Source organism: Saccoglossus kowalevskii, chromosome 3 (assembly GCF_978046115.1).
Source record: "Saccoglossus kowalevskii chromosome 3, keSacKowa6.1, whole genome shotgun sequence".
Lineage (NCBI taxonomy): Eukaryota > Metazoa > Hemichordata > Enteropneusta > Harrimaniidae > Saccoglossus > Saccoglossus kowalevskii.
Genome location: NC_140643.1, coordinates 30,616,420 through 30,638,869, shown reverse-complemented (window position 1 = coordinate 30,638,869; position 22,450 = coordinate 30,616,420). Strand labels below are relative to the sequence as shown.

The window sequence follows — 22,450 nt, the reverse complement described above, 5'->3', positions numbered from 1 at the left end:
CCTTGTAAGCACATCAAACCTGGAACCCACAACCTAGGGTTTAGCCAAGACAGTCTCACTCATTGTAGCACATCAAACGTAGACACCACAACCTAGGGTTTAGCCAAGACAGTCTCGCTCCTTGTAGCACATCAAACCTGGAACCCACAACCCAGGGTTTAGCCTAGACCTTCTCACTCCTTGTAGCACTTCAAACCTGGAACCCACAACCCAGGGTTTAGCCTAGACAGTCTCACTCATTGTAGCACTTCAAACCTGGAACCCACAATCCAGGGTTTATTAGCCTAGACAGTCTCACTCATTGTAGCACTTCAAACCTGGAACCCACAACCCAGGGTTTAGCCAAGACAGTCTCACTCATTGTAGCACATCAAACCTAGAAACCACAACCTAGGGTTTAGCCTAGACAGTCTCACTCATTGTAGCACTTCAAACCTGGAACCCACAACCCAGGGTTTAGCCAAGACAGTCTCACTCATTGTAGCACTTCAAACCTGGAACCCACAACCCAGGGTTTATTAGCCTAGACAGTCTCACTCATTGTAGCACTTCAAACCTGGAACTCACAACCCAGGGTTTAGCCTAGACAGTCTCACTCATTGTAGCACATCAAACCTGGAACCCACAACCCAGGGTTTAGCCTAGACAGTCTCACTCATTGTAGCACTTCAAACCTGGAACCCACAACCCAGGGTTTAGCCAAGACAGTCTCACTCCTTGTAGCACATCAAACCTGGAACCCACAATCCAGGGTTTAGCCTAGACAGTCTCACTCCTTGTAGCACATCAAACCTGGAACCCACAACCCAGGGTTTAGCCAAGACAGTCTCACTCATTGTAGCACATCAAACCTAGAAACCACAACTTAGGGTTTAGCCTAGACAGTCTCACTCATTGTAGCACTTCAAACCTGGAACCCACAACCCAGGGTTTAGCCAAGACAGTCTCACTCATTGTAGCACTTCAAACCTGGAACCCACAACCCAGGGTTTATTAGCCTAGACAGTCTCACTCATTGTAGCACTTCAAACCTGGAACTCACAACCCAGGGTTTAGCCTAGACAGTCTCACTCATTGTAGCACATCAAACCTGGAACCCACAACCCAGGGTTTAGCCTAGACAGTCTCACTCATTGTAGCACTTCAAACCTGGAACCCACAACACAGGGTTTAGCCAAGACAGTCTCACTCCTTGTAGCACATCAAACCTGGAACCCACAATCCAGGGTTTAGCCTAGACAGTCTCACTCCTTGTAGCACATCAAACCTGGAACCCACAACCCAGGGTTTAGCCAAGACAGTCTCACTCATTGTAGCACATCAAACCTAGAAACCACAACCTAGGGTTTAGCCTAGACAGTCTCACTCATTGTAGCACTTCAAACCTGGAACCCACAACCCAGGGTTTAGCCAAGACAGTCTCACTCATTGTAGCACTTCAAACCTGGAACCCACAACCCAGGGTTTATTAGCCTAGACAGTCTCACTCATTGTAGCACTTCAAACCTGGAACCCACAACCCAGGGTTTAGCCTAGACAGTCTCACTCATTGTAGCACATCAAACCTGGAACCCACAACCCAGGGTTTAGCCTAGACAGTCTCATTCCTTGTAGCACTTCAAACCTGGAACCCACAACCCAGGGTTTAGCCTAGACAGTCTCACTCATTGTAGCACTTCAAACCTGGAACCCACAACACAGGGTTTAGCCTAGACAGTCTCATTCCTTGTAGCACATCAAACCTGGAACCCACAACCCAGGGTTTAGCCTAGACAGTCTCATTCCTTGTAGCACATCAAACCTGGAACCCACAACCCAGGGTTTAGCCTAGACAGTCTCACTCATTGTAGCACTTCAAACCTGGAACCCACAACACAGGGTTTAGCCTAGACAGTCTCACTCATTGTAGCACTTCAAACCTGGAACCCACAACGCAGGGTTTAGCCTAGACAGTCTCACTCATTGTAGCACTTCAAACCTGGAACCCACAACCCAGGGTTTAGCCTAGACAGTCTCACTCATTGTAGCACTTCAAACCTGGAACCCACAACCCAGGGTTTAGCCTAGACAGTCTCACTCATTGTAGCACTTCAAACCTGGAACCCACAACCCAGGGTTTAGCCTAGACAGTCTCACTCATTGTAGCACTTCAAACCTGGAACCCACAACCCAGGGTTTAGCCTAGACAGTCTCACTCATTGTAGCACTTCAAACCTGGAACCCACAACCCAGGGTTTAGCCTAGACAGTCTCACTCATTGTAGCACTTCAAACCTAGAAACCACAACCCAGGGTTTAGCCAAGACAGTCTCACTCATTGTAGCACTTCAAACCTGGAACCCACAACCCAGGGTTTAGCCTAGACAGTCTCACTCATTGTAGCACTTCAAACCTGGAACCCACAACCCAGGGTTTAGCCTAGACAGTCTCACTCATTGTAGCACTTCAAACCTGGAACCCACAACCCAGGGTTTAGCCTAGACAGTCTCACTCATTGTAGCACTTCAAACCTGGAACCCACAACCCAGGGTTTAGCCTAGACAGTCTCACTCATTGTAGCACTTCAAACCTGGAACCCACAACCCAGGGTTTAGCCTAGACAGTCTCACTCATTGTAGCACTTCAAACCTGGAACCCACAACCCAGGGTTTAGCCTAGACAGTCTCACTCATTGTAGCACTTCAAACCTGGAACCCACAACCCAGGGTTTAGCCTAGACAGTCTCACTCATTGTAGCACTTCAAACCTGGAACCCACAACCCAGGGTTTAGCCTAGACAGTCTCACTCATTGTAGCACTTCAAACCTGGAACCCACAACCCAGGGTTTAGCCTAGACAGTCTCACTCATTGTAGCACTTCAAACCTGGAACCCACAACCCAGGGTTTAGCCTAGACAGTCTCACTCATTGTAGCACTTCAAACCTGGAACCCACAACCCAGGGTTTAGCCTAGACAGTCTCACTCATTGTAGCACTTCAAACCTGGAACCCACAACCCAGGGTTTAGCCTAGACAGTCTCACTCATTGTAGCACTTCAAACCTAGAAACCACAACCCAGGGTTTAGCCAAGATAGTCTCACTCCTTGTAGCACTTCAAACCTGGAACCCACAACCCAGGGTTTAGCCTAGACAGTCTCACTCATTGTAGCACTTCAAACCTAGAAACCACAACCCAGGGTTTAGCCAAGACAGTCTCACTCATTGTAGCACTTCAAACCTGGAACCCACAACCCAGGGTTTAGCCTAGACAGTCTCACTCATTGTAGCACTTCAAACCTGGAACCCACAACCCAGGGTTTAGCCTAGACAGTCTCACTCATTGTAGCACTTCAAACCTGGAACCCACAACCCAGGGTTTAGCCTAGACAGTCTCACTCATTGTAGCACTTCAAACCTGGAACCCACAACCCAGGGTTTAGCCTAGACAGTCTCACTCATTGTAGCACTTCAAACCTGGAACCCACAACCCAGGGTTTAGCCTAGACAGTCTCACTCATTGTAGCACTTCAAACCTGGAACCCACAACCCAGGGTTTAGCCTAGACAGTCTCACTCATTGTAGCACTTCAAACCTGGAACCCACAACCCAGGGTTTAGCCTAGACAGTCTCACTCATTGTAGCACTTCAAACCTGGAACCCACAACCCAGGGTTTAGCCTAGACAGTCTCACTCATTGTAGCACTTCAAACCTGGAACCCACAACCCAGGGTTTAGCCTAGACAGTCTCACTCATTGTAGCACTTCAAACCTGGAACCCACAACCCAGGGTTTAGCCTAGACAGTCTCACTCATTGTAGCACTTCAAACCTGGAACCCACAACCCAGGGTTTAGCCTAGACAGTCTCACTCATTGTAGCACTTCAAACCTAGAAACCACAACCCAGGGTTTAGCCAAGATAGTCTCACTCCTTGTAGCACTTCAAACCTGGAACCCACAACCCAGGGTTTAGCCTAGACAGTCTCACTCATTGTAGCACTTTAAACCTGGAACCCACAACCCAGGGTTTAGCCAAGACAGTCTCACTCCTTGTAGCACATCAAACCTGGAACCCACAACCCAGGGTTTAGCCTAGACAGTCTCACTCCTTGTAGCACTTCAAACTTGGAACCCACAACCCAGGGTTTAGCCTAGACCTTCTCACTCCTTGTAGCACTTCAAACCTGAAACCCACAACCCAGGGTTTAGCCTAGACAGTCTCACTCCTTGTAGCACTTCAAACTTGGAACCCTCAACCCAGGGTTTAGCTAACTTGATGTTCAAATCTAATTCTCAAAACCTTGCAGATACCTTATTCCACATCAACAAATTCACATGAATGTAAAAAAAAATCATGAATTAATAGCTAGCTCAGTCAGCATGTCATGTCGTACGTTAATCATCATGACACCAGGGAATAAATTAATAAAATACGAGGTCCAGGGGAACCATTAATTGATGAGATATACTAATATAATTATTATTAATAAACTGACAAATAATAAAAGTATAACGTAAGCCAGTGCCAAAGCAGAACTGTCTTTCAATTCAACACATATGTTAGTTGAAAGCGCTCATGAACCGCAACCATAGAACAATGAACAAGAATCTGTAGAACATACAGTCACTAAGAATTACCAGTCAACGTGTGTTATTCACTATATTAGGGCCTGATTTTATTCTCATGCATAAATTTACAACTAATTGGTTAACAGCATTTTAAGTTATTGCAACCACATGCAGCAATATTAACTACAGCAACAACATGGACAACATTCTTTTAACTAATGCAAGCCCATATTGCATACAATTGCCTTTTTAACTCAATTCTTTAATCTTTTCACGACCACCTCTTTCCATCACAAATTCACAAAACAGTCCCAATTATAGTTTTCACTTTCTTTCAAACGATTGGGACAAAAATAGCTAAATATTTTGTGTAAAAACTGAAAACTGACTCATATTTTGTCTGTTGGATCCAAAATTAGGCTTCATTTCCGGAAATATTGAAGAATGTAAGAATAAAGTGCAGAAAATGTAGGTGAGAAAGTCTGGTGATGAAAAGCTGATCAAAGATGATTGCTAACAAGCAATGTGACACTAGTACGAAGCTCATATATCACTCGTACAGCATAATAATAACTGATAACTAGTGTCAACAAAGACATGAAATCAAAGCAAAAATTGTATTCATGTTTTATAGACTTTCAAAAAGCATTCAATAAAATCTGGAGAGAGGGACTTTTCTATAAATTACTTAATAATGGTACACATGTAATGGTAAAATCTATAATATTAAAAATATGTATCTAAATAAAAAATCATGTATTAGTTTCAGAAATATAACTGGTATACTCATATTTGAAATGACCAATGGAGTTAGACAGGGTTGTGTAATTATCCCAATGCTTTTTGATTTGTTTGTTAATGACTTGAATAATTCACTTGAAGATGAATCTTTAGATCCAGTTACATTGAATAACTGTAAAATAAGTTCACTACTTTATGCAGATGATCTGGTATTAATTTCTGAAACGAAAAAGTTTATTGTCATAAATGAAAACTCCAGGTATACCGGACAAAAACAAAAGTTGTTTTTTTTCAGAGGAACACTGAAAACAAAAATTCTATTATAATGAACAAAATAATTAATAAAATACTGAACTTGTATCAGTAAATTACTAAATTATTAAATAATATCACAAAACAGGCATACGCGTACACCCATGTATCTTGAAAATAAATGAATTTACAATGGTTTATTTAATACAATAATGATAGAAAGACTTTCTTCACAAAAAATATAAAGCAAATTGGCAAAGTTGACTAACAAAAACAAATACATTTCTAGAGAAAAAATACAACTGAAAAAAAACAACAGAACTTTTTAGATTCATTTAATTTTGAAAAATACTTAGATCTGTTGAATTTGAAATGAAGAATTTCAATGACAAAATTTAGAACTAATAATCGTAATTTAGCAATAAAAAAAACACATATGCAACCAAAAATACCAACTGAAAATATAATTTGCAGACAATGTACACAGAATGAAATGGAAGATGAGCTGCACATTGTTATGATATGCCCTCAATATAAAAGTAATATGCCAACTAATCTTACAAGACATTCCGTTTCCAAGAAACACAGGATGATCTCCAGAAATTTATTTTTTTAATGACTTCGAAAGATGATATAATAAAGAAGATAGATAACAATATTCATAACTCATTTCAATCAAGAAATGAAAATGTCATCTGATATGTAACACTTGCTTTATCTCATTACCTACTTTCTTTCCTTTTGTAGTACCGGGTAGTAGTTATCACAACTAATCTTTATTGCTATTAACTGATAAGCAACTTTGTATTTCTAAGGATGCAATCAAGTTATTATTAATATTAGGTTATTACAAGGATACCTCAAAGTATGCATGAAGACAGTACAGCAGGAGTATTGGCCAACGCGCAGCGGGGGTCAATGCGACAACGTACTGTCTGAGTGCATACTTTGATATATCCTCGTAATAACCTTAATAATTATTATACATCTCTGCCTTCCAAGGATACAACATGGGAATGCCGAAATCCAAAAAAGTGGAGTCCAGTTAAACCCTGGTGGCAGCCATGTTTGTTTTTATATTCAGGGGACATTTACACGCGTAATCATTCCATATTTGGAATTCGCATTGCCTAATATGGTAGGTTGAAAATACCCCGTAAAAAACGCAAAATTACGGCACTTATGGCGTTACGGTGACAGATGTATAATAATACTATGTAATAGCTTGTTTAGATACTGAAGACACAAATACATATCGTATCTCAGAAAATAAACATACATAATAAATTTAACACGGGCATGATTTTATACTGCCTGAAAATGACCGGTTAACATTTATTTCAAGCTATTGAACATCACAAGAGAATTGTTAACAACTACAATAACAATGATAACAACGATGACATTGACAGAATTCTATTATACATATGTACATTTGAAACGCCCATTCCATTCATTCCAGGCAAGGCAAATTTTCTGAAAAAGATATTCTAGTATTATATTACAAAAAGCTCTCTAAAAGCTCCAGAAATAGCCCACATACATGTACATTTACTTGAGAAAACAAGTGATATGACGTCCAAATAGTTCCACTCTCCTATAGAAGAGCATATTTTGTATTCAAATATTATACACTCACAAACCAAAAACATTCCATTACCATTATTGTTTAGATACTTGCTTATGGTGACAGACCCAAAAAGTACTATTGATAACCGTTTTATATAAGCTATTGTTACGTAAAAAATATTAAATGCAGTACCATATTTGCTCTTAGTTGCTCATGCTCTTAAATAACCATCAGAGGTGTCTAGATGGTTAAGATATGTTAATGATTCATTATACAAGTCATGCCATGGCATGGCAGAGTAAACAAAACTGAAATGAGTCAGGCATTTTGTATAATGAAGATCTGGATCCGGAATAGCAGAAATGCTTTGTTTTTGATGCATTTTAACATTGAAATGGCCACCATTCGGCCATATTGGATCTGATGTGCATATGCGCAACACGATGCACCTATAAAGTTTCAACATGATTTAGTCAAGACATGTTAGAGGTATGGCTCCATTTGTTAAAACAAAATTGTCACGAGTTATTGATTTCATTCAATCAACCTTTCATTGCCTTGTCATCTTAATTTTAACAGGTCTCTCACCTATCATACGCATACATTTTATAGTCGTAATTTAAAATGAGGGATAACAACAGAATGCTTTGGTCAGGAATTATCATTAGCTCACATCTAAGCCAATTTATTTTGAGTAAGTTAGCTCACATCTAAGCCAATTTATTTTGAGTAAGTTAGCTCACATCTAAGCCAATTTATTTTGAGTAAGTTAGCTCACATCTAAGCCAATTTATTTTGAGTAAGTAAGCTCACATCTAAGCCAATTTATTTTGAGTAAGTTAGCTCACATCTAAACCAATTTATTTTGAGTAAGTAAGCTCACATCTAAGCCAATTTATTTTGAGTAAGTTAGCTCACATCTAAGCCAATTTATTTTGAGTAAGTTAGCTCACATCTAAGCCAATTTATTTTGAGTAAGTAAGCTCACATCTAAGCCAATTTATTTTGAGTAAGTTAGCTCACATCTAAACCAATTTATTTTGAGTAAGTTAGCTCACATTTGAGCCAATTATGGTCATCATTACCATCTTCTATTGATGTTCAACATGTCTTGTGCTGATATTGGTTTGACCCAACTTGTTACAATTACATGTATGTAACGATCTAGAGACACGCATAGAAAATCCATCAACAGCTTAGATGCCGTTTTGATGTTCAGACAATATGGCGATGACAGTAATCCACGAACAATAGCTCAGAAGACACAGTATATCTACGATAACAAAGTAGCGCATCGATCTCTACATTAAACCAACATCTTTGATCACAGTCTACTTTTCTTAATAGAAATACAGTCACAATGCTTTAGTTTTGTATCAAATTTCATACTCATTGAGTTATACTCAACAAAAACTTGCGATTTATTGATCTTACAATCTGACATTATTCAGAAGCTTATATCATATTTTCAATCTGCACACGTGCATCACAGAGCAAGTGAATGAAGGTGAGAGCACAGATGCAACTAAATCCTGTACATGTTATGCTTACATTGTCATGGAAACATTTGCCAGCCTTTGATCTTAATTTCCTCTACCAATATGAACATGCAACATGTAATTTTGTAAACAGATTAATTTTATGTTTTGAGGATTTCAAAGCATTCGTGAAGATTAAATTTTGGGAAAGTCGCACATTCTCTGTGTTGTATCAACAGCCTAAATTGTTGCATATAATCAGTATGTCAAAAATGGCAATTCAGAGGCCATATTGCACAAGATCATAAAAACATTTTTTCCATCATTCTATGCTGTATGATTTTGAAAATAATCTGTCATTGCATTCCAAAGAAATCATAATCATTAATACTATATAAAAGGGAAAGTGACCACCAGTAGACCATGTTAGAAGATATCATGAAAACAAAGTTGGAGCACCTGTAACTCAATATTTATAAACAGTGTTCTTCCTAGGCTCATGCCTGACTTTGAAAAATTAAATTAATAAAACAAAAAAAACAAGCAGCCTATTGGCTCCCCTCCAGCAGGTGTGTGAATATCGATAGGGACTACTCTTCCCTCCAGCAGGTAGTTAAATACAAGCAGCCTCTCGGCTGAGATAGCTCCGCTGTTAGCAATGCACATTTCAAATAAAGAACTGAAGACATCATTAGAAAATGAACAATAGGTATAGTATCAAAGCAATCGGACTTAGAGTTTTTAACAAGAAGTCGACAATGACAAAAATATTCACCAAAATTAGAGAATTTAAGATATCATCACGAAATGAACAAATCTGAGAAAGGTCTACATGTAGTATCTATATATGTAATATCAAAGCAATTGAATTTTTGGTTATTAACAAGAAGTCGAAAATATCACTTTTTACCAAAAATGACAAAAATATTCACCAAAATTAGAGAATTGAAGATGTCATTACAAAATGAACAAATCTGAGAGGTCCACATGTAGTACCGGTACCTATATATGTAATATCAAAGCAATCGGACTTACAGTTTTTAACAAGAAGTCGAAAATATCACTTTTTACCAAAAATGACAAAAATATTCACCAAAATTAAAGAATCGAAGATATCATCACGAAATGAACAAGTCATTGTCAATGACACGTCCCCGTTCCGTTCATATTTGAGTGACATATACATTCAAAGCAGATCATGACCGAAATGCACCTGCATATGTACAACACATTGTGCTAAATCTGAACAAAATCCATCCATGCATGACTGAGATCCGGTTCTGGAATTGTGAAAATACGTGATTTTGATGCATTTTCGGCCTTAAAATGGCCATCATTTCGCTATTGTTAAGCAGATCATGAAACAAAGGCACATATCTATTTGTGACATGATGTACCATGTGTGTGTGAAGTTTGAACTTGATCTATCCAGACATGTCTTGGATACGGATCCAGAACTGAATTCTTTAACAAAATGGCCGCCAGTCAGCCATTTCGAACTTGATCCGAAAAAAAAAAAGACGTGCATCAAGGTCCTATTATGTTTAATGTATGTACCAAATTTGAACAAAATCCATCCATGCATAACTGAGATACGGGTCCGGAATGGTGAAAATGTGCGATTTCAATGCATTTTTGGCCTTAAAGCGGCCGCCATTTGGCTATCGTTAATGAGATCATGAAACAAATGCACATACATATTTGTGACATGATGTACATTGTGTGTGTGAAGTTTGAACTTGATCAATCCAGACATGTCTCGGATACGGATCCAGAACTGAATTCTTTAAAACAAAATGGCCGCCAGTCGGCTATTTCAAACTTGATCCGAAAAAAAAAATGACGTGCATCAAGGGCCTATTATGTTTAATGTATGTACCAAATTTGAATGAAATCCGTCCATGCATAACTGAGATCCGGGTCCGGAATGGTGAAAATGTGCGATTTCAATGCATTTTCGGCCTTAAAGCGGTCGCCATTTGGCTATCGTTAATGAGATCATGAAACAAATGCACATACATATTTGTGAGATGATGTACCTTGTGTGTGTGAAGTTTGAACTCGATCAATCCAAGCATGTCTCAGATACGGATCCAGAACTGAATTCTTTAAAACAAAATGGCCGCCAGTCGGCCATTTCGAACCCGATCCAAAAAAAAAATGACGTGCATCAAGGTCCTATTATGTTTAATGTATGTACCAAATTTAAACAAAATCCGTCCATGCATAACTGAGATCCGGGTCCGGAATGGTGAAAATGTGCGATTTTGATGCATTTTCGGCCTTAAAATGGCCGCTATTCGGCTATCGTTAATCGGATCATGAAAAAAATGCATGTGCATATGTCCCATATAATGTGTGATGTATGAGTGAAGTTTGAACTTAATCGGTCCATGCATGTTCGAGATACAGTTGATCACGGACGCACGGACGGACGCACGGACGGACGGACGGACGGACGGACGCACACAGGGCAAAACATAAGTCCCCGTTTTCGGACTGCGTCCGAACGGGGACTAACAAATCTGAGAAAAGTCTACATGTAGTATCTATATACGTAATATCAAAGCAATTGAACTATTGGTTTTTAACAAGAAGTCGAAAATATTACTTTTTACCAAAAACTACAAAAATATTCACCAAAATTAGAGAATTGAAGACATCATCACAAAATGAACAAATCTGAGAGAGGTACACATGTAGTACCTATATATGTAATATCAAAGCAATTGGACTTGCGGTTTTTAACAAGAAGTCAAAAATATCATTTTTTACCAAAAATGACAAAAATATTCACCAAAATTAGAGAATTGAAGATATCATTACAAAATGAACAAATGTGAGAGAAGTCCACATATAGTACCTATATATTTAATATCAAAGCAATTGAACTTGCGGTTTTTAACAAGAAGTTGAAAATATCACTTTTTACCAAAAATGACAAAAATATTCACCAAAATTAGAGAATTAAAGATATCATCACGAAATGAACAAAGCTGAGAGAGGTCTACCCAAGGTACATATACACGAAGTATCAAAGCATTCAGGCTTGTAGTTTTCAAGAAGAAGTCGAAAAAGTAAAACATTGACACGGACGACGACGGACAATAAATCAATAAGCTAATAAATCAATCAATGAAGATCTCGTTCATATGCAAATTAGCTAGAACAGTTCACTGGGTTAGACACTTATTGGCATCATTCAAATGTTGAGTGAAATCAGTCTGGACACATTCAGGAATTCAGCGTATTTGATTGAATCACAAAGCCCTTGAAGAGCATAAATATGTACATTGTACAAACATTATGCCAACAAAATGAGAAAATATCCTTACAACTAGATAAAAAATAAATCCACAGATGTGATTAATATTTTAGACAAAATATATAGTATGTTTTTGCACACATATTTATTGCTCATAACTTCAATAAATTTACATAATTTTTTTAAAATTTTTTTAAAATTTTTTTAAAAATTTTGATTAAGATTTATAGCTAATAAAAATTGAGATCTGTTTATTCAAAAATTAATAAATAAATCATAGAAAAGCATGTGCAAAATGCTGCACAAAACTTTTGGCGGGAACAATTATACCAAATCAGAAGGCAGGCAATGTAGCTTTTGTCTTGAAACAAATTTCAGATATCACGATGTCATCACTGGTAACTGCAGACTAGAAGCGACAGATCCAATAACTGCAATTAATAATTTACCACAATTCTCGGAGTTAGTCATTACACATAAATCAAAAAACGCAAATTCGTATATGCTTAGAATATTATTTTTGCAATATCAATCACTTTTCTCCCTTTTTGACACGAAGTAACAAAATCAGTCAAGCTAAAGCTTCACCACCCTTTTTTTTAGAATCTAAAGGATTTCCGACATGTATATTTGCCAACGAGAAAATATAAGGAATTATGGGTAATATGGTAATTACTGTGTCCAGTAACTTGCATTGTCCTGCATGCAACAAATAATAAAGACGCTATTTCCAGTGACACCAAAGTATTAGTAATAACACTAACAGTAAAAATTCTGTACAGAATTTATGAGATGCTATGAAACAAACAGGATCTGTTTGGTATTAATATAAAAAGTATTTAAATTACAACTATCCAGGGTATTTTATATAAATATATAAATAGTATTTATGTGGATGCAAATATTAGCATTTACCAAAATACATATAGTGACGATGCAGGGAAAATATGTTATAAAAAGAAAGGTATTCTTTACCGTATTAATTAAACTACTAATATTTGAATGCCATCCTTTCCCACCAAATTTTAATTTAAGATTTTACAAATTAAATTATTAATTATTCCTATTGGATTCAGGTTTTGATCAAAACTTATACATTGGTAGGTTTATTGTGTTAAAGATTAGAAAGGTCGAAGATTAATGAAAATATGAAGATGACATGTATTCTTCAATTTGACCCAAACCTCCTTAAAATATGCAGATAAACTTATCATCTTTCTAATTACATGACATCTGACCAAATGACTATAAAAATTGTGTTCAAGTTTTATAGTTATAGTTTGTTTATGCAGTGACGGGTGATGCACATGCAGTTGCGGGTGATGCACATGTAGTGACGGGTGATGCACATGTAGTGACGGGTGATGCACATGCAGTTGCGGGTGATGCACATGTAGTGACGGGTGATGCACATGTAGTGACGGGTGATGCACATGTAGTGACGGGTGATGCACATGTAGTGACGGGTGATGCACATGTAGTTGCAGGTGATGCACATGCTGTGACAGGCGATGTACATGTAGTGACGGGCGATGCACATGTAGTAACAGGTGATGCACATGCAGTGACAGGTGATGCACATGCAGTGACAGGTGATGCACATGCAGTGACAGGCGATGCACATGTAGTGACAGGCGATGCACATGTAGTGACAGAGGATGCACATGTAGTGACAGGTGATGCACATGCTGTGACGGGTGATGCACATGCTGTGACGGGTGATGCACATGTAGTGATGGGTGATGCACATGTAGTGACGGGTGATGCACATGTAGTGACGGGTGATGCACATGTAGTGATGGGTGATGCACATATAGTGATGGGTGATGCACATATAGTGACGGGTGATGCACATGTAGTGACGGGTGATGCACATGTAGTGATGGGTGATGCACATGTAGTGACAGGTGATGTACATGTACATGTAGTTACAGGTGATGTACATGTACATGTAGTTACAGGTGATGCACATGTAGTGACGGGTGATGCACATGTAGTGACAGGTGATGTACATGTAGTGACAGGTGATGCACATGTACTCACAGGTGATGTACATGTAGTGACACGTGTAGTAACAGGTGATGCACATGCAGTGACAGGTGATGCACATGCAGTGACAGGTGATGCACATGTAGTGACAGGTGATGCACATGTAGTGACAGGCGATGCACATGTAGTGACAGGCGATGCACATGTAGTGACAGGCGATGCACATGTAGTGACAGAGGATGCACATGTAGTGACAGGTGATGCACATGTAGTGACAGAGGATGCACATGTAAGAACAGGCGATGCACATGTAAGAAAATGTGATGTACAGTGCACACACAAAAAGAATGTATGCAAGAGCATTGGTCATTGTTCTGTGAGAATGTAATGTGTATGTAAACAAGGTAATTACCGGTAACACAAGTTGTATATGTCGCAAGTGAGTCAATGCAAAGCCACTTACAATATTGTAAGGCAGTCAGCCATACATTTTGTATGCTTTGACTCAACTGCAAACACGACATGTTGTGACGACCATAATAGTTTTAGAAAATCTGAAAGCAATTTTCAGACCTGTAAGGCTGCATATCACAAAGGTTCAGAAGAAAAAAATAATTATTTACAGCCTGGGGGTTGACAGAATGAATGTTACAAATGATGATCATCAGCAGCAGCAATATCATACACAGACATCTAGGGTGCACTGTAATTATTGATTATTGATACAGCGATACTTGGTTCATAATGTTCATGTTGAAAGTAATTTTCGTTAGCATCAGTGAAGTCTGGAAATATTGCATGAATACATAAGCGTGATCAACCCATGGCAGTGATAGTGTTACATAGCGAGATGTACACACATGTATGTACCGTATTTTGACATCAGTTATGTCTGGAAATATTGATTACATAACAGTGTGATCAAGCTATGGCAGTGATAGAGTTAAACCAATTTGCAAGCTAAAAGCATACTGTATTTTAGCGTCAGTGAAGTCTGGAAATATTGATTACATAACAGTGCGAAATTATTATTAAAATGAAACAAACATGTAAATTAAAAATAATAAATGAATTTTACTTATGTTTCCCAGTCTGTATGCAGCATGTGGTCAAACAAACAATGTAGTTTGTACACACTGTATGCAACACATGTTGAATATGATAAATACCAATGACTATGTGCTGTTAGCAAATGAAAAGTTATATCCTACCTGAGAAATTTTTAAAACAATGAAAACAAAGATTTTCCAAGTGCTGGAAGTTTATTCCTTTTCTTTCCTACATCACGTCACATCATTTTATGACATTATCCGTTACCTTTTCTCCTCAGTCACATACTTATTGCCGATTGAAAAAAGTGACTTCTGCTCTGACTGATATGTTTTTAACCCTCTTTTGAACCTCACACTACGACATTTAATGGACATCTTGAGTTAGTGACACGAATGGGCACATATTAAAAGACAGTCAGCGCATAATAACATCACAGTCCTAGCAAAGTCATCAACAGTTTGGTTACCATAGTAACCGGATGCAGCTAAGGATCATGCAGTTTGTTTTATGAAAACATAAATGAACCATGATTGTTGGCCCCCTGAGCTGTGAATGAACTCCTTCTGATATTTTATTTTCATGGATGCTTTACAAATACATGTATCTGCAACAAAAGCTATACTCAAGACTGCTAATTTGTTTTCATTCAAAATGATGTTATTATTGAAAATGCAGAGCAATTAATTCACATGTTATTGATTTAACTGTAAAGGAAATAATGTTGTCAAGAAAAATTGACTTTCAATAATTTAGCAAGATGCACAGTGTGGCAATATACACACATGGTATGGTTAATTACTCAAAGACAGTCAGCATTTTTACAACTACATTGCTATTCAGCATCAAAGTGAATTTTTGTTACCATTCATAAAAATAAAACCTACAAACTTTTTTCCAATACAAAACCATAATTATAATTATCAAAAGATCTACAGAAAAATACAAAAAAACCAACAGCACTCAAAGTCTCTTTCACAGATAATAATGTAAAATACTTAATTTTAATAATTAAATTAAAAGACAAGAAATTATTTAGTTTATTTTCACTGATTTTTGATGTATAGTATAGAAAAATATTTGTTCACTGGATTTTAATTTCACTGATTTATCAATTCAAGTTAAAATAAAGTACATTATTATACATCTGTCATCGTAACGACATACGTTACAGCATGCCGTAATTTTGCGGTATTTTACGAGGTATTTTCATCCTACCATATTGGGAAATGCTAATATGGAATGATTACGCGCGTAAGCGTCTTCTAATAATAAAAACAGACATGGCTGCCACAAGGGTTTGACCGGACTCCATACAAAGAAGTTCGCTGATTTTGGCATTTCCATAATGTATCCTTGGAAGGAAAAGATGTATAATAATAAGGTTATTACGAAGATACCTCAAAGTATGCACTCAGACAGTACGCTGTCGCATCGACCTCCGCTGCGCGTCGGTCGATACTGCAGCTGTAATGTCTTCGTGCATACTTTGAGGTATCTTCGTAATAACCTTATATTATATAACCCGGTACTCAATACCAGAAAACAGACAACATGCATGTGTATTGGCAAATGAAAGAAGATTTATTTATTAGAGCAGGGTTCTACAAAGAAAGTATAATATTTCAACACATGGACATGTATGTTAACAGCCAGATTATTTTACCACTAAAATTCCAAACTGATTCGTATGAGTTCCAATAATTCATATATCTCTACTTTTTAAAGGATTTGATTTCTTGAATACATTTTACATTCACATCAAGTTTAATTTCTTTTGGGAAGTCCTTCTTTTAAAGTTGACAATGGTAGTGATATAACTTGGACTACAAAACATCTGCAATACAACATGTATAACATGGTAGTCTCCATGTTGTATACGGACACCAACAACCTGACTAACAAAGCATCTAAGGACAATATAGGAATGGTAGACATGGTAGTCTCCATGTTGTATATGGACACCAACAACCTGACTAACAAAGCACCTAAGGACAATATAGGAATGGTAAACATGGCAGTCTCCATGTTGTATATGGACACCAACAACCTGACTAACAAAGCACCTAAGGACAATATAGGAATGGTAAACATGGCAGTCTCCATGTTGTATATGGACACCAACAACCTGACTGACAAAGCACCTAAGGACAATATAGGAATGGTAGACATGGCAGTCTCCATGTTGTATATGGACACCAACAACCCGACTGACAAAGCACCTAAGGACAATATAGGAATGGTAGACATGGCAGTCTCCATGTTGTATATGGACACCAACAACCTGACTGACAAAGCACCTAAGGACAATATAGGAATGGTAAACATGGCAGTCTCCATGCTGTATATGGACATCAACAACCTGACTGACAAAGCACCTAAGGACAATATAGGAATGGTAGACATGGCAGTCTCCATGTTGTATATGGACACCAACAACCTGACTGACAAAGCACCTAAGGACAATTTTTATAGGAATGGTAAACATGGTAGTCTCCATGTTGTATATGGACATCAACAACCTGACTGACAAAGCACCTAAGGACAATATAGGAATGGTAGACATGGCAGTCTCCACGCTGTATATGGACATCAACAACCTGACTGACAAAGCACCTAAGGACAATTTTTATAGGAATGGTAAACATGGCAGTCTCCATGCTGTATATGGACACCAACAACCTGACTGACAAAGCACCTAAGGACAATTTTTATAGGAATGGTAAACATGGCAGTCTCCATGCTGTATATGGACACCAACAACCTGACTGACAAAGCACCTAAGGACAATATAGGAATGGTAGACATGGCAGTCTCCACGCTGTATATGGACACCAACAACCTGACTGACAAAGCACCTAAGGACATTAAAGGAATGGTAGACATGGCAGTCTCCATGCTGTATATGGACACCAACAACCTGACTGACATCAAGCACTTAACATTACCAGTATGACAATACACTGATATCTATCTTTCACACCATTTCCTTTATGGCCTACTCACATCAGTCACTCTATGTTACAGATGTCAATGACCCATTCTTTCCTCATTACACATAGTATTACAGAAAAAAACATACGGCAAAATATTCACCAATTCAGTACTGTTATGACAGTTGTCTGTCACATCATTGATTTGGATCATTAATACAGTAGCTCATGATATGAATACTCGTCGTTTCCATCCCAGTCAATTAATCAAATCATCTTGTTTGAATTTGAATAATGATATCAAATGAACAATTTTGTCTATATAGGTAAATATTTATTGATGTAAATATGCCTTAGTGATTTCCAGTAAACAACACTCATTTATCTATGATTTTAAATTTTTTAAATATTTTCACCGCTAACAACTCAACCACCTATGACCCCTCATGACTATACATTTTAGAAATAAGTTAATGTACATTTTATTTTAAAATTCACACTGAATTTGTGTACACGCATTATAACTCTTTGGTATACCAGTAGATATTTTTCTAAAAAATAAATAATTTTTGGCCAGATAGAGACAAGTTCCTGTTGGCTACAGACTACGATCAAAAGTTTGGAAAAAATTAAGAAAGATTTATTTTATAAAGCCAAGGTGACACAAAGTGAATAAGGCATTCAATTGGTTAAAATAAAAATACTCAATTTATCTTGATATTTCAGTAATTTTGTTAAATTTTCATTACTTTTTGATCAAAATTCCTGGAAAACAAATTTGTGTAAACATTTTTTCTAGAAATTGCACACTTTTTTAATATTAATAAAAAAAAAACGAGACAGTAAGGCAACAGACAAGCTAGTCTATAAGCCCATCAATATTGATTTCACAGGGGACTCCATGTTACAAGTCGCTAGAATCAACGTTGACCTTCAGTCACCTTTGTACATGTACAGTTCATGAATAAATGGACTAGGAAATAATAACACTGCTGTAGAGTTTTTGAGTCATTTGTAGGATACCGGTGGTACTAGAGATTGAGAGTGATATTTACTATCTTGAGAATTCATGCTTCCAACCACTTACAACATTTATCAATATTGAACACTGTACAAGTAAGTTATACAAATGTACATACCGTATTGGCTCTAAAAACAGTGCATATGCATACATAAATAACAGAGATACAAAATGTAAGTCTATGGTCATAATACTGCAAGACCCAGTGCACAATAAATGCAACTGTTGTTTTATTCATGCTTCTATTTGAGATGTGCTTCTAATAGAGGAAAAATGGTAAGTGCACTTTTATTTGAGATGCGCTTCTAATAGAGCAAACATGGTATGTGCACTTCTATTTGAGATGCAGTTCTAAGACAGCAAAGATGGTATGTGCACTTCTATTTGAGATGCAGTTCTAAGACAGCAAAGATGGTATGTGCACTTCTATTTGAGATGCAGTTCTAAGACAGCAAAGATGGTATGTGCACTTCTATTTGAGATGCAGTTCTAAGACAGCAAAGATGGTATGTGCCCTTCTATTTGAGATGTGCTTCTAATAGAGCAAAGATGGTATGTGCACTTCTATTTGAGATGCAGTTCTAAGACAGCAAAGATGGTATGCGCACTTCTATTTGAGATGCGCTTCTAATAGAGCAAAGATGGTATGTGCACTTCTATTTGAGATGCAGTTCTAAGACAGCAAAGATGGTATGTGCACTTCTATTTGAGATGCAGTTCTAAGACAGCAAAGATGATATGCGCACTTGTATTTGAGATGCAGTTCTAAGACAGCAAAGATGGTATGCGCACTTCTATTTGAGATGCGCTTCTAATAGATGAAAGATGATATGCACACTTCTATTTGAGATGCAGTTCTAAGACAGCAAAGATGATATGCGCACTTCTATTTGAGATGCGCTTCTAATAGAGCAAAGATGGTATGTGCACTTCTATTTTGAGATGCAATTCAAAGAGAGAAAAAATGGTATGTGACTTCTATTTGAGATGAGTTTCTAAAAGAGCAAACGTGTCATGTGCACTTTTATTTAATAGAGATGCGTTACAGAGAAAAGATTATATGAGTTCTGCTATTAGAGATCTGCTAATAAAAGAAATGTGGTATGTGTGACAACAGCTAACACAACTCAAGAATGCCTGTTTGTTTTCTCATCATGTTACAAACATGTATAATCAAAGAGCAATGTCACTTCTATAACACTGTCCTCAGAATTTTAAACACTCAATGAAACAGTAGTGGTAGATATGTTGTTTTTTTTAAATTGGAATAACAGAAATTGTATTAAAAAATAATAATGTTTAGATTGTATGCTTAGAAATACATTGCTTTTTTTCTGTAAAACTACATGTACATTAAAATTGCTTGCAAGCAAGTTAACAATCATGTTCTAATTACAAATTAATTATATATGAATTCATCAAACTGTTATATTATACGATCATCTTCAGAATTTATTTATTTATTGGTCATATCTTGAGATAATCTTATATTATTCAGGAAAAATTTGTGTTGATAATTAGTGATTTTTCAAACACCGCAACGAAAAGCGCTTCCAGTGGCTAGCATGATTGCAAATTTCAATCTGGTTATGAAGTCTTCAATGCCTTCCAGTCACCCACTCGAATAACTTAGTTAAACTTTGGTGTGTTTTTTTTTTACACACGATCTACACGTATACAACAATAAAAGTTTCCATCCTTGTTATTATGAGACCCATATTTTGTGCATGCATGGCACGGCGACAGACCTATAATAACAATATGTCTTTTAATCAAGCCATTTACTATATACACGTTTTTTTTCCTAAAATCAATTGGGAAAAAATGTCCAACTGAGCCATCTTGGACTTGTATAATCCATGGATTTTATTTGTTCATAGTATGTCTGATTTGTAAATTCGATAGGAAATTAAAATTTTTTTGAATTGAACATTTTTTGATTTCTGATTTTTGATGTAATATTCTGGTTGATTGCACCAGCAACTCATAGGTCACTTAAAGTTGGATTGCATTGCATGCTCACAATGTTTATTACCCGATAAAGTCTAGTGTCATAGTTGCTATACAGTAAAAGTTTGAATTTTTATGTAAAAAAAGTTTTTATACACTGTGTATATGTCACATATCGAAGCATAATACGACAGTGACGCTTTAACCAACCAGGACTCAATTAATTCTGCTAAACAAGCCTAGTTTCGAGAATTTCTTGTTTTGTTGTTGTCAAATGTTATTTTGTTCTGTCTGTTGTTGTCTGAAACATCAATCATAACATATCCATACACTATATATTGTGCAATTTTAAATATCACATAAAAAATTCAATGAAACATGAATATTTGTATATTCTTAAATTAAAATGAATGCACACAAGTGTATGCATACAGCAATTGATAGGTTGACAGAAGCTGAACATGCACTTTGCCCTATATAGACACAAACAATTCTCAAAACAGTCTTAAAAAAGACACGGCGTCTTTACTCTGTTGTCATTTCCCACGTTCGTGTACTCACGACGAGGTCGCCAAGGTATTGAAACGAGATTATAGAGGTATACAACCGTTTACAAAACAACAATAGACAAGCCAGTCTTGCGAGTTTGTGTAGTTGGTTGGTTGCTTGAACATTTCCACTGAGTTACAATGTGATTCCCGGTGGGACGTTCCAATGAAAACAAAATCAAATCTCGGAATAAAACGTCAATAATACAAACTTAATATAGAAAAATTCGTTTGAAATTTAACATACGACACTGACCTAACTTATTGCTTGTGAATGTAAATGGTTCAAAATGTGTTACAGTGTTAATGAACTAGAGCGTAACTGAGCGCCCTTGGGCCTCATCGATCCGCCGCGATTTCAATCACACACGAGAATACGTGTACAGGTATATATCGAGTACAATTTGTATGATGTCTATTCGTGGGGGCTGGTATTATCAGCCTCTGTGTTAACAACAGAGTATGTACTGCGCAGTGGCCAGGCAAACAATACCTTATACAATATGAATGAATTTCGCTGAAGGTTTCAACACTTACCTACCTACGAAGTGCTGTTGTTCATGACGAATGGCAGTGATTTCAATGTACAACACAGATAAACTTTTCGTGCACGCTAACACGAGATTAAACCTACTGTATGCGCCAAGAACTTGATTGAAGTGTTCGGTGTTATGGAGCTATCCACTCGGTTTAACAAATCAGAATCACTACATCGCGGGGGTAACTGCGTAATAAACAATCGTTTCACTTTCTCGACGACTGGGAGGACACACCGAGACTTCCGCCATCCCGTTCGCGAGTGGCACAACAAATTTAGTGACGTCATAACAAGTTGTGTATCTAGTGTCAAGGACGTACCATTGCAATTGCAGGGGGTTGGAGTTGATTTGTTATACCCCCCCCCCCCCCACGAGAGATAAAATACTGTGGGGTTTTCGATATAGCTACCTTCGGAGCTATTTGAAATAATCGAAAGAATAAGATACTCATGTAGACGAGGGCGGAAATCACAACAGAAACGGCCTGTCTATTTCCACTGCCGATGCGTTGGTCGACTCCTAAAAACACCTGTAAGATTTCGCGATCGTTAGAAGGGGCTGACATTAT

The 22,450-nt window shown here is 37.3% G+C and overlaps 1 protein-coding gene across 2 annotated transcripts in view; it reads right to left on the bottom strand.

The window, feature by feature from the left end:
- The window catches only part of LOC144352897 (uncharacterized), a 62,648-nt gene extending 40,509 nt beyond the window's left edge, over nt 1-22,139 (bottom strand). The window contains exon 1 of one of the 2 annotated variants that reach the window (XM_085497034.1): nt 21,881-22,139. The gene's annotated coding sequence lies outside the window, so the exon portion shown is untranslated. The remainder of the gene's footprint in view (nt 1-21,880) is intronic. The other variant, XM_085497035.1, reaches the window with a different exon arrangement.
- Nucleotides 22,140-22,450: the final 311 nt, after the last annotated feature.